The sequence below is a fragment of the Panulirus ornatus genome, chromosome 5, assembly GCF_036320965.1.
Source record: "Panulirus ornatus isolate Po-2019 chromosome 5, ASM3632096v1, whole genome shotgun sequence".
NCBI lineage: Eukaryota > Metazoa > Arthropoda > Malacostraca > Decapoda > Palinuridae > Panulirus > Panulirus ornatus.
In genome coordinates, this window is record NC_092228.1 from 22,077,503 (window position 1) to 22,091,373 (window position 13,871).

Consider the following 13,871-nt stretch of genomic DNA (forward strand, 5'->3'; position numbering starts at 1 on the left):
CACCGGAGATTGCTACACCTTTATCTTTTCTCTTCTTTACCTTTTCCAGTTCAACAGAATTCCTGTTCCAATAAGTCCAGCTAGCCCTGACCTTTTCATCTTTTTTTTCGTAGTAATCACCATTTGGAAACTCTCTCCCTGTACTGTTGCTTGTTGGGTCACGATTGTATGCTTTGGAACAGGTGTGTGATGCCAGCACCTCCTCCTCTATAAGAATTCTAGTTCACGTGTTCTCCTCTCGTCTCAATTACAGCCTTTCGTGTTATCTACCCACTACCGAAGTCACTTCCCCTAGGAATTGTTCTGGCACAAGGCTGGGTCATTGCTGAAGCGTCGACAGCAGGCTATGAGAACCTCTTCGTCATCTGTGAAGTTCGGACGCGCGTAAACGCCGAACATTCAAAAAAAGGAGACGTTGAGCAACAACCTTGACTGTTGACTGTCTACCAAGTTTAGGACACAAGCGTTGGTCCCGAGATGGTCATGAGCCTCAACACCAACCATCATAACACGGAGACTCACGCTGCTGTTGGTTCTTAACGATGTTGACTGTTGTCTGTTGTATGAAACAGATATTGTAATACTCACGTTTTGAACAGTTTGGGAGCTTCAGTTCACTGCAGGACACTGGATATATATATATATATATATATATATATATATATATATATATATATATATATATATATATATATATATATATATATATATATATATATATGTATATATATATATATGCTTGTGGCATGAGAAGAGTGGGAGGTGGGTTGATTAGAAAGGGTAGTGAGTGGTGGGATGAAGAAGTAAGAGTATTAGTGAAAGAGAAGAGAGAGGCATTTGGACGATTTTTGCAGGGAAAAAATGCAGTTGAGTGGGAGACGTATAAAAGAAAGAGACAGGAGGTCAAGAGAAAGGTGCAAGAGGTGAAAAAAAGGGCAAATGAGAGTTGGGGTGAGAGAGTATCATTAAATTTTAGGGAGAATAAAAAGATGTTCTGGAAGGGGGTAAATAAAGTGCGTAAGACAAGGGAGCAAATGGGAACTTCAGTGAAGGGCGCAAATGGGGAGGTGATAACAAGTAGTGGTGATGTGAGAAGGAGATGGAGTGAGTATTTTGAAGGTTTGTTGAATGTGTTTGATGATAGAGTGGCAGATATAGGGTGTTTTGGTCGAGGTGGTGTGCAAAGTGAGAGGGTTAGGGAAAATGATTTGGTAAACAGAGAAGAGGTAGTAAAAGCTTTGCGGAAGATGAAAGCCGGCAAGGCAGCAGGTTTGGATGGTATTGCAGTGGAATTTATTAAGAAAGGGGGTGACTGTATTGTTGACTGGTTGGTAAGGTTATTTAATGTATGTATGACTCATGGTGAGGTGCCTGGGGATTGGCGGAATGCGTGCATAGTGCCATTGTACAAAGGCAAAGGGGATAAGAGTGAGTGCTCAAATTACAGAGGTATAAGTTTGTTGAGTACTCCTGGTAAATTATATGGGAGGGTATTGATTGAGAGGGTGAAAGCATGTACAGAGCATCAGATTGGGGAAGAGCAGTGTGGTTTCAGAAGTGGTAGAGGATGTGTGGATCAGGTGTTTGCTTTGAAGAATGTATGTGAGAAATACTTAGAAAAGCAAATGGATTTGTATGTAGCATTTATGGATCTGGAGAAGGCATATGATAGAGTTGATAGAGATGCTCTGTGGAAGGTATTAAGAATATATGGTGTGGGAGGCAAGTTGTTAGAAGCAGTGAAAAGTTTTTATCGAGGATGTAAGGCATGTGTACGTGTAGGAGGAGAGGAAAGTGATTGGTTCTCAGTGAATGTAGGTTTGCGGCAGGGGTGTGTGATGTCTCCATGGTTGTTTAATTTGTTTATGGATGGGGTTGTTAGGGAGGTGAATGCAAGAGTTTTGGAAAGAGGGGCAAGTATGAAGATTGTTGGGGATGAGAGAGCTTGGGAAGTGAGTCAGTTGTTGTTAGCTGATGATACAGCGCTGGTGGCTGATTCATGTGAGAAACTGCAGAAGCTGGTGACTGAGTATGGTAAAGTGTGTGAAAGAAGAAAGTTAAGAGTAAATGTGAATAAGAGCAAGGTTATTAGGTACAGTAGTGTTGAGGGTCAAGTCAATTGGGAGGTGAGTTTGAATGGAGAAAAACTGGAGGAAGTGAAGTGTTTTAGATATCTGGGAGTGGATCTGGCAGCGGATGGAACCATGGAAGCGGAAGTGGATCATAGGGTGGGGGAGGGGGCGAAAATTCTGGGAGCCTTGAAGAATGTGTGGAAGTCGAGAACATTATCTCGGAAAGCAAAAATGAGTATGTTTGAAGGAATAGTGGTTCCAACAATGTTGTATGGTTGCGAGGCGTGGGCTATGGATAGAGTTGTGCGCAGGAGGATGGATGTGCTGGAAATGAGATGTTTGAGGACAATGTGTGGTGTGAGGTGGTTTGATCCGGTAAGTAACGTAAGGGTAAGAGAGATGTGTGGAAATAAAAAGAGCGTGGTTGAGAGAGCAGAAGAGGGTGTTTTGAAATGGTTTGGGCACATGGAGAGAATGAGCGAGGAAAGATTGACCAAGAGGATATATATGTCGGAGGTGGAGGGAACGAGGAGAAGAGGGAGAACAAATTGGAGGTGGAAAGATGGAGTGAAAAAGATTTTGTGTGATCGGGGCCTGAACATGCAGGAGGGTGAAAGGAGGGCAAGGAATAGAGTGAATTGGAGCGATGTGGTATACCGGGGTTGACGTGCTGTCAGTGGATTAAATCGGGGCATGTGAAGCGTCTGGGGTAAACCATGGAAAGCTGTGTAGGTATGTATATTTTGCGTGTGTGGACGTATGTATATACATGTGTATGGGGGTGGGTTGGGCCATTTCTTTCGTCTGTTTCCTTGCGCTACCTCGCAAACGCGGGAGACAGCGACAAAGCAAAAAAAAAAAAAAAAAAAAAAAAATATATATATATATATATATATATATATATATATATATATATATATATATATATATATATGATGATAGAGTGGCAGATATAGGGTGTTTTGGTCAAGGTGGTGTGCAAAGTGAGAGGGTTAGGGAAAATGATTTGGTAAACAGAGAAGAGGTAGTAAAAGCTTTGCGGAAGATGAAAGCCGGCAAGGCAGCAGGTTTGGATGGTATTGCAGTGGAATTTATTAAAAAAGGGGGTGACTGTATTGTTGACTGGTTGGTAAGGTCATTTAATGTATATACGTATGACTCATGGTGAGGTGCCTGAGGATTGGCGGAATGCGTGCATAGTGCCATTGTACAAAGGCAAAGGGGATAAGAGTGAATGCTCAAAGTACAGAGGTATAAGTTTGTTGAGTATTCCTGGTAAATCATATAGGAGGGTATTGATTGAGAGGGTGAAGGCATGTACAGAGCATCAGGTTGGGGAAGAGCAGTGTGGTTTCAGAAGTGGTAGAGGATGTGTGGATCAGGTGTTTGCTTTGAAGAATGTATGTGAGAAATACTTAGAAAAGCAAATGGATTTGTATGTAGCATTTATGGATCTGGAGAAGGCATATGATAGAGTTGATAGAGATGCTCTGTGGAAGGTATTAAGAATATATGGTGTGGGAGGAAAGTCGTTAGAAGCAGTGAAAAGTTTTTATCGAGGATGTAAGGCATGTGTACGTGTAGGAAGAGAGGAAAGTGATTGGTTCTCAGTGAATGTAGGTTTGCGGCAGGGGTGTGTGATATCTCGATGGTTGTTTAATTTGTTTATGGATGGGGTTGTTAGGGAGGTGAATGCAAGAGTTTTGGAAAGAGGGGCAAGTATGAAGTCTGTTGGGGATGAGAGAGCTTGGGAAGTGAGTCAGTTGTTGTTCGCTGATGATACAGCGCTGGTGGGTGATTCATGTGAGAAACTGCAGAAGCTGGTGACTGAGTTTGGTAAAGTGTGTGAAAGAAGAAAGTTAAGAGTAAATGTGAATAAGAGCAAGGTTATTAGGTACAGTAGGGTTGAGGGTCAAGTCAATTGGGAGGTGAGTTTGAATGAAGAAAAACTGGAGGAAGTGAAGTGTTTTAGATATCTGGGAGTGGATCTGGCAGCGGATGGAACCATGGAAGCGGAAGTGGATCATAGGGTGGGGGAGGGGGCGAAAATTCTGGGAGCCTTGAAGAATGTGTGGAAGTCGAGAACATTATCTCGGAAAGCAAAAATGGGTATGTTTGAAGGAATAGTGGTTCCAACAATGTTGTATGGTTACGAGGCGTGGGCTATGGATAGAGTTGTGCGCAGGAGGATGGATATGCTGGAAATGAGATGTTTGAGGACAATGTGTGGTGTGAGGTGGTTTGATCGAGTAAGTAACGTAAGGGTAAGAGAGATGTGTGGAAATAAAAAGAGCGTGGTTGAGAGAGCAGAAGAGGGTGTTTTGAAATGGTTTGGGCACATGGAGAGAACGAGTGAGGAAAGATTGACCAAGAGGATATATGTGTCGGAGGTGGAGGGAACTAGGAGAAGAGGGAGACCAAATTGGAGGTGGAAAGATGGAGTGAAAAAGATTTTGTGTGATCGGGGCCTGAACATGCAGGAGGGTGAAAGGAGGGCAAGGAATAGAGTGAATTGGAGCGATGTGGTATACCGGGGTTGACGTGCTGTCAGTGGATTGAATCAAGGCATGTGAAGCGTCTGGGGTAAACCATGGAAAGCTGTGTAGGTATGTATATTTGCGTGTGTGGAGGTATGTATATACATGTGTATGGGGGTGGGTTGGGCCATTTCTTTCGTCTGTTTCCTTGCGCTACCTCGCAAACGCGGGAGACAGCGACAAAGAAAAAAAAAAAAAAAAAAATATATATATATATATATATATATATATATATATATATATATATATATATATCTATATATATATATATATATATATATACAGCGCGCGTGGCTGATTAGGGTGAGAAACTGCTGATGTTGGTGACTGAGTTTGGTAAAGTGTGTGAATGAAGAAAGCTGTGAGTAAAGGTGAATAAGAGCAAGGTTATTTGGTTCGGTAGGGTTGAGGGATAAGTCATTAGGGAGGAAAGTTTGAATGGAGAAAAACTGGAGGATGATAAGTGTTTTAGATGTCTGGGTGTGGATTTACCAGCGGATGGAACCATGGAAGCAGAAGTGAGTCGAAGGGTCGGGGAGGGGGGGCCAAGGCTCCGGGCGCGTTGAAGAATGTGTGGAAGGCGAGAACGTTATCTTGGAGAGCAAAACTGGGTATGTTTGAAGGAATGGTTGTTCCAACAAAGTTTTATGGTTGCGAGGCATTGGCCAAAGATAAGGTTGTACGGAGGAGGGTGGATGTGTTGGAAATTAATTTCTTAAGGACAATAGGTGGTGTGAGGTGGTTTGATCGAGTATGCAATGAAAAGGTAAGGGAGATGTGTGGTAATGAAGAGAGTTTGGTTGAGAGAGCAGAGGCGGATATACTGAAATGGTTTGGTCACATGGAGAGAATGAGTAAGGAAAGATTGACAGAGAGGATATATGTGTCAGAGGTGGAGGGAAAAAGGAGAAGTGGGAGACATAATTGGAGGTGGAAAGGTTGAGTGAAAAAGATTCTGAGCGGTTGGGGCTTGAACATAGAGGAGGGTGAAATGCGTGCAAGGAATGGAGTGAATTGGAACGATATGGCATACCGGGGTCGACGTACTATCAGTGGATTGAAGCTGGGTATGTGAAATGTCTCTGGTAAACAATGGAAAGTTTTGTTGAGTTTGGATGTGGAAAGGGAGCTGTGCTTTAGGTGCATTACACATGACATCTTGAGAGTGACTGTGAACGAATGTGGCTTTTGTTGTCTTTTCTTAGTGCTACCTCGCCCGCACCCTTGGGGGGAGGGGGGGTGCCATTTCATGTGTGGCGGGGTGGCGACAAAATTGGATGAAGGTAGAAAGTATGAATATGTACATGTGTTTATATGCATATGTCTGTGTATGTATATGTTTGTATACGTTGAAATGAATAGGCATGTATAAGTCCGTGTGTGGGTGTTTATGTACATACATGCATATGTGGGTGGGTTTGGCCATTGTTTCGTCTGTTTCCTTGCACTAACTCGCTAACGCTGAAGACAGCGAATAAGTATAATAAATGCTAAATGTAAAATAGATATATATAAATATCTTCATCTTCATCTTGATACACATTCGTCATTTTCCGTGTTAGCAAAATAGCATTAAGAACAGAAGACTGATCCTTAGAATAAATATCCTCACTTGGCCCCCTTCTCCGTTCCTTATTTTGGAAAATTAAAAAGTCCCTTTTCTAAAAGCGTCCTTTTGCAGGGGCCCATGTCGTTGGAAGGCTGCGTTACATTCAGTAGCAGCAACAAGATGTTCTTTTTTTGAGCGAAAAGTTCTTTCCTGAGACTGTGCTCTAATTTGTCAACTGATGATAAAGCTTCTCCAGAAGTGACTACACTGCACCTCGAGCAGGAGAAATTCAGTAACACAGACAGACAGATAGACAAACCAGAGAAAGACACATACGCCTAGCTCAGGCTAAGACATAGTACAATATTGTGACACGTTTCAATATGAGTAAAGCTATCTTCTCGAAAAAGAAAAATAGTAAACACAGAAAGTAATCACATTCCAAGAGCCTTCATAGCTCAGTGGCGAGAGCGCTGGTCTAGTAAACCAGAGGCCGGGAGTTCGATCCTCCCTGAAGGCAGCGGGACGAAGTTACTTTTCTAGGATTTGGTATACATGTGATTGTCCAATCACATGTATAACAAATGGCGTCCTAGCCTCGTCTCTTCGATGTATATCAACTGACTGTTATATTTCTCTCTTGTGTCTCCCCTGATGATTATTACACGAAAGTGCACTTGGGAACTTTTCGTGTTTCATTTTTCCCGTGGACTTATAGGATTATCTTGATCGCGCGCAAAATTGTGATCCTTTCCAATATATATATATATATATATATATATATATATATCCCTGGGGTTAGGGGAGAAAGAATACTTCCCACGTATTCCCTGCGTGTCGTAGAAGGCGACTAAAAGGGGAGGGAGCGGGTGGCTGGAAATCCTCCCCTCAATTTTTTTTTTTTTTTCCAAAAGAAGGAACAGAGAGGGGAGCCAGGTGAGGATGTTCCCTCAAAGGCCCAGTCCTCTGTTCTTAACGCTACCTCGCTAACGCGGGAAATGGCGAATAGTTTGAAAAAAAAAAAAAAAATATATATATATATATATATATATATATATATATATATATATATATATATATATATATATATATATATATATATATATATATATATATATGGCCTGTTCCTTAGCGACAAGTTCTTTCCGGAGACTGTGCTTTCTGTTTTGTCAATTGATGCTGATAAAACCTCACCAAAGGTGACTTTACACTGGTAATGTAAACTCGAGCAGGAGGTGTCCAGGAACACAGACAGACAGACAGACACAAACAAGGACACATACACCTAGCTCAGGTTAATGTGTTTGCGTACATACATAACAGTGAAGACCTAGTGGAAGATTAAGACTCGGGTTAGTACGAGTAAAGCTCTCTTCCCGTAACAGAAAAATAGTAATCACAGAAAGTAATCACATTCCAACAGCCTTCATAGCTCAGTGGCGAGAGCGCTGGTCTAGTAAACCAGAGGCCGGGAGTTCGATCCTCCCTGAAGGCAGCGGGACGAAATTAACTTTTGTAGAGTTGAGGTCCCTCTAGTGTGGTAATTTCTATCTCGTACACTGCAGACACATTACCATATATATATATATATATATATATATATATATATATATATATATATATATATAATCCCTGGGGATAGGGGAGAAAGAATACATCCCACCTATTCCCTGCGTGTCGTAGAAGGCGACTGAAAGGGAACGGAGCGGGGGGCTGAAAATCCTCCCATCTCATATTTTTTGAATTTTCCAAAATAATGAACAGACAAGGGGGCCAGGTGAGGATTTCCCTCAAAAGCCCAGTCCTCTGTTCTTAACGCTAACTCGCTAATGCGGGAATTGGCGAATAGTATGAAAGAATATATATATGTATGTTTATATACATATATATATATATATATATATATATATATATATATATATATATATATATATATATATATATATATATATATATATATATATATATGTATTATACGGGTAGGTATTGATTGAGAGGGTAAGGCATGTACAGAGCATCAGATTGGGGAAGAGCAGTGTGGTTTCAGAAGTGGTAGAGGATGTGTGGATCAGGTGTTTGCTTTGAAGAATGTATGTGAGAAATACTTAGAAAAGCAAATGGATTTGTATGTAGCATTTATGGATCTGGAGAAGGTATATGATAGAGTTGATAGAGATGCTCTGTGGAAGGTATTAAGAATATATGGTGTGGAAGACAAGTTGTTAGAAGCAGTGAAAAGTTTTTATCGAGGATGTAAGGCATGTGTACGTGTAGGAAGAGAGGAAAGTGATTGGTTCTCAGTGAATGTAGGTTTGCGGCAGGGGGTGTGTGATGTCTCCATGGTTGTTTAATTTGTTTATAGATGGGGTTGTTAGGGAGGTGAATGCAAGAGTTTTGGAAAGAGTGGCAAGTATGAAGTCTGTTATGGATGAGAGAGCTTGGGAAGTGAGTCAGTTGTTGTTCGCTGATGATACAGCGCTGGTGGCTGATTCATGTGAGAAACAGCAGAAGCTGGTGATTGAGTTTGGTAAAGTGTGTGAAAGAAAAAAGTTAAGAGTAAATGTGAATATGAGCAAGGTTATTAGGTACAGTAGGGTTGAGGGTCAAGTCAATTTGGAGGTGAGTTTGAATGGAGAAAAACTGGAGGAAGTAAAGTGTTTTAGATATCTGGGAGTGGATCTGGCAGCGGATGGAACCATGGAAGCGGAAGTGAATCATAGGGTGGGGGAGGGGGCGAAAATCCTGGGAACCTTGAAGAATATGTGGAAGTCGAGAACATTATCTCGGAAAGCAAAAATGGGTATGTTTGAAGGAATAGTGGTTCCAACAATGTTGTATGGTTGCGAGGCGTGGGCTATGGATAGAGTTGTGCGCAGGAGGGTGGATGTGCTGGAAATGAGATGTTTGAGGACAATGTGTGGTGTGAGGAGCTTTGATCGAGTAAGTAATGTAAGGGTAAGAGAGATGTGTGGAAATAAAAAGAGCGTGGTTGAGAGAGCAGAAGAGGGTGCTTTGAAATGGTTTGGGCACATGGAGAGAATGAGTGAGGTAAGATTGACCAAGAGGATATATGTGTCGGAGGTGGAGGGAACGAGGAGAAGTGGGAGACCAAATTGGAGGTGGAAAGTTGGAGTGAAAAAGATTTTGAGTGATCGGGGCCTGAACATGTAGGAGGGTGAAAGGAGGGCAAGGAATACAGTGAATTGGATCGATGTGGTATACCGGGGTTGACATGCTGTCAGTGGATTGAATCAGGGCATGTGAAGCGTCAGGGGTAAACCATGGAAAGTTGTGTGGGGCCTGGATGTGGAAAGGGAGCTGTGGTTTCGGGCATTATTGCATGGCAGCTAGAGACTGAGTGTGAACGAATGGGGCCTTTGTTGTCTTTTCCTAGTGCTACCTTGCACACATGAGGGGGGAGGGGGATGGTATTCCATGTGTGGCGAGGTGGCGATGGGAATGAATAAAGGCAGACAGTGTAAACTGTGTGTATGGGTATATATGTATGGGTCTGTGTGTGTATATATATGTGTACATTGAGATGTATAGGTATGTTTATTTGCGTGTGTGGACGTGTATGTATATACATTGTGTATGGGGGTGGGTTGGGCCATTTCTTTCGTCTGTTACCTTGCGCTACCTCGCAAACGCGGGAGACAGCGACAAAGCAAAATAAAATAAGATAAAATATATATATATATATATATATATATATATATATATATATATATATATATATATATATATATACATATATATATTTATTTTTCTATCTATTTTGCTTTGTCGCTGTCTCCTGCGTTACCGAGGTAGCGCAAGGAAACAGACGAAAGAATGGCCCAACCCACCCACATACACATGTATATACTTACACGTCCATACACGCAAAAATATATACGTATGCATCTCAACGTATACATATATATATATATATATATATATATATATATATATATATATATATATATATATATATATATATATATATATATATATATATATATATATATATATATATATATATATATAATATACACACACAAACATATACATACATACACATGTACATAATGCATACTGTCTGCCTTTATTCATTCCCATCGCTACCTAGCCACACATGGAATAACAACCCCCTCCCCCTCATGTGTGCGAGGTAGCACTAGGAAAAGAAACAAAGGCCCCATTCGTTCACACTCAGTCTCTAGCTGTCATGTAATAATGCACCGACACCACAGCTCCCTTTCCACATCCAGGCCCCACAGAACTTTCCATGGTTTACCCCAGACGCTTCACATGCCCTGGTTCAATCTATTGACAGCTCTTCGACCCCGGTATACCACATCGTTCCAATTCACTCTATTCCTTGCACGCCTTTCACCCTCCTGCATGTTCAGGCCCCGATCACTCAAAATCTTTTTCACTCCATCTTTCCACCTTCAATTTGGTCTCCCACTTCTCCTCATTCCCTCCACCTCTGACACATATATCCTCTTGGTCAATCTTTCCTAAGTCATTCTCTCCATGTGACCAAACCATTTCAAAACACCCTCCTCGGGTCTCTCAACCACACTCTTTTTATTACCATACATCTCTCTTACCCTTACATTACTTACTCAATCAAACCTCCTCACACCACATATTGTCCTCAAACATCTCATTTCCAGCACATCCACACTCCTCCGCACAACTATATCCATAGCCCACACCTCGCAACCATACAACATTGTTGGAACCACTATTCCTTCAAACATACCCATTTTTGCTTTCCGAGATAATGTTCTCGACCTCCACACATTTTTCAAGACCCCCCCTCCCCCACCCTATGCTTAACTTCCGCTTCCATGGTTCCATCCGCTGCCAAATCCACTCCCAGATATCTAAAATACTTCACTTCCCCCGGTTTTTCTCCATTGAAACTTACCTCCCAATTGACTTGACCCTCAACCCTACTGTACCTAATAACCTTGTTCTTATTCACATTTACTCTCAACTTTCTTCTTACACACACCTTACCAAACTCAGTCACCAGCTTCTGCAGTTTCTCACATGAATCAGCCACCAGCGCTGTATCATCAGCGAACAACAACTGACTCACTTCCCAAGCTCTCTCATCCACAACAGACTGCATATTTACCCCTCTTTCCAAAACTCTTGCATTCACCTCCCTAACAACCCCATCCATAAACAAATTAAACAACCATGGAGACATCACACACCCATGCCGCAAACCTACATTCACTGACAACCAATCACTTTCCTCTCTTCCTACACGTACACGTGCCTTACATCCTCGATAAAAACTTTTCACTGCTTCTAACAACTTACCTCCCACACCATATATTCTTAATACCTTCCACAGAGCATCTCTATCAACTCTATCATATGCCTTCTCCAAATTCATAAAATCTACCAACAAATCCATTTGCTTTTCTAAGTATTTCTCACATACATTCTTCAAAGCAAACACCTGATCCACACATCCTCTACCACTTTTGAAACTACACTGCTCCTCCCCAATCTGATGCTCTGTACATGCCTTCACCCTCTTAATCAATACCCTCTCATATGATTTACCAGGAATACTCAACAAACTTATACCTCTGTAATTTGAGCACTCACTCTTATCCCCTTTGCCTTTGTACAATGACACTATGCAAGCATTCCGCCATTCCTCAGGCACCTCACCATGAGTCATACATTCATTAAATAACCTTACCAACCAGTCAACAATACAGTCACCCCCTTTTTTAATAAATTCCACTGCAATACCATCCAAACCCGCTGCCTTGCCTGCTTTCATCTTCCGCAAAGCTTTTACTACCTCTTCTCTGTCTACCAAATCGTTTTCCCTACCCCTCTGTCTTTGCATACCACCTCGACCAAAACACCCTATATCTGTCACTCTATCATCAAACACATTCAACAAACCTTCAAAATACTCACTCCATCTCCCTCTCACACCACCACTACTTGTTATCACCTCCCATTAGCCCCCTTCACTTAAGTTCACATTTGCTCCCTTGTCTTACGCACTTTATTTACCTCCTTCCAAAACATCTTTTTATTCTCCCTGAAATTTAATGATACTCTCTCACCCCAACTCTCATTTGCCCTCTTTTTCACCACTTGCACCTTTCTCTTGACCTCCTGCCTCTTTCTTTTATACATCTCCCACTCATTTGCATTTTTCCCTGCAACAAATCGTCCAAATGCCTCTTTCACTAATAATCTTACTTCTTCATCCCACCACTCACTACCCTTACTAATCTGCCCACCTCCCACGCTTCTCATGCCACAAGCATCTTTTGCTCAAGCCATCACTGCTTCCCTAAATACATCCCATTCCTCCCCCACTCCCCTTACCTCCTTTGTTCTCACCTTTTTCCATTCTGTACTCAGTCCCTCCTGGTACTTCCTCACACAAGTCTCCTTCCCAAGCTCACTTACTCTCACCACTCTCTTCACCCTAACATTCTCTCTTCTTTTATGGAAACCCATACAAATCTTGACCTTCGCCTCCACAAGATAAAAATGATCAGACATCCCTCCAGTTACACCTCTCAGCACATTAACATCCAAAAGTCCCTCTTTCGCGCGCCTATCACTTAACACGTAATCCAATAACGCTCTCTGGCTATCTTTCCTACTTACATACGTATACTTATGTATATCTCTCTTTTTAAAGCAGGTATTCCCAATCACTAGTCCTTTTTCAGCACCTAAATCTACAAGCTTTTCACCATTTCCATTTACAATACCGAGCACCCCATGTATACCAATTATTCCCTCAACTGCCACATTACTTACCTTTGCATTCAAATTACCCATCACTATAACCCTGGTCTCGTGCATCGAAACCGCTAAGAAACTTATTCAGCTACTCCCAAAACACTTGCCTTTCATAATCTTTCTTCTCATGCCCAGGTGCATATGCACCAATAATCACCCATCTCTCTCCATTAACTTTGAGTTTTGCCCATATCAATCTAGAATTTTTTTTTCTTACACTCTACCACATACTCCCACCACTCCTGTTTCATGAGTAGTGCTACTCCTTCCCTTGCTCTTGTCCTCTCACCAACTCCTGACTTTACTCCCAAGACATTCCCAAACCACTATTCCCCTTTATCCTTGAGCTTCGTTTCACTCAGATCCAAAACATCCAGGTTCCTCTCCTCAAACATACTACCTATCTCTCCTTTTTTCTCATCTTAGTTCCATCGACACACATTTAGACACCCCAATCTGAGCCTTCGAGGAAGATGAGCACTCCCCGCGTGACTCCTTCTTCTTTTTCCCCTTTTAGAAATTTAATATACAAGGAGGGGAGGGTTTCTAGTCCCCCGCTCCAGCCCCTTTTAGTCGCCTTCTACGACACGTGAGGAATGCGTGGGAAGTATTCTTTCTCCCCTATCCCCAGGGATAACATATATATATATATATATATATATATATATATATATATATATATATATATATATATATATATATATATATATATATATATATATATATATATATATATGTTATCCCTGGGGATAGGGGAGAAAGAATACTTCCCACGTATTCCTTGCGTGTCGTAGAAGGCGACTAAAAGGGGAGGGAGCGGGGGGCTGGAAATCCTCCCCTCTCATTATCTTTTTTTAATTTTCCAAAAGAGGGAACAGAGAAGGGGGCCAGGTGAGGATATTCCCTCAAAGGCCCAGTTCTCTG

General features: G+C 41.7%; 2 non-coding genes across 2 annotated transcripts; both read left to right on the plus strand.

The window, feature by feature from the left end:
- Positions 1-6,605: 6,605 nt before the first annotated feature.
- Positions 6,606-6,678, plus strand: TRNAT-AGU (transfer RNA threonine (anticodon AGU)). Its single transcript has one exon. It is a non-coding gene; the product is annotated as a tRNA-Thr (tRNA).
- Positions 6,679-7,580: 902 nt separating this feature from the next.
- TRNAT-AGU (transfer RNA threonine (anticodon AGU)) lies at positions 7,581-7,653 on the plus strand. Its single transcript has one exon. It is a non-coding gene; the product is annotated as a tRNA-Thr (tRNA).
- The last annotated feature ends 6,218 nt before the right edge of the window (positions 7,654-13,871 follow it).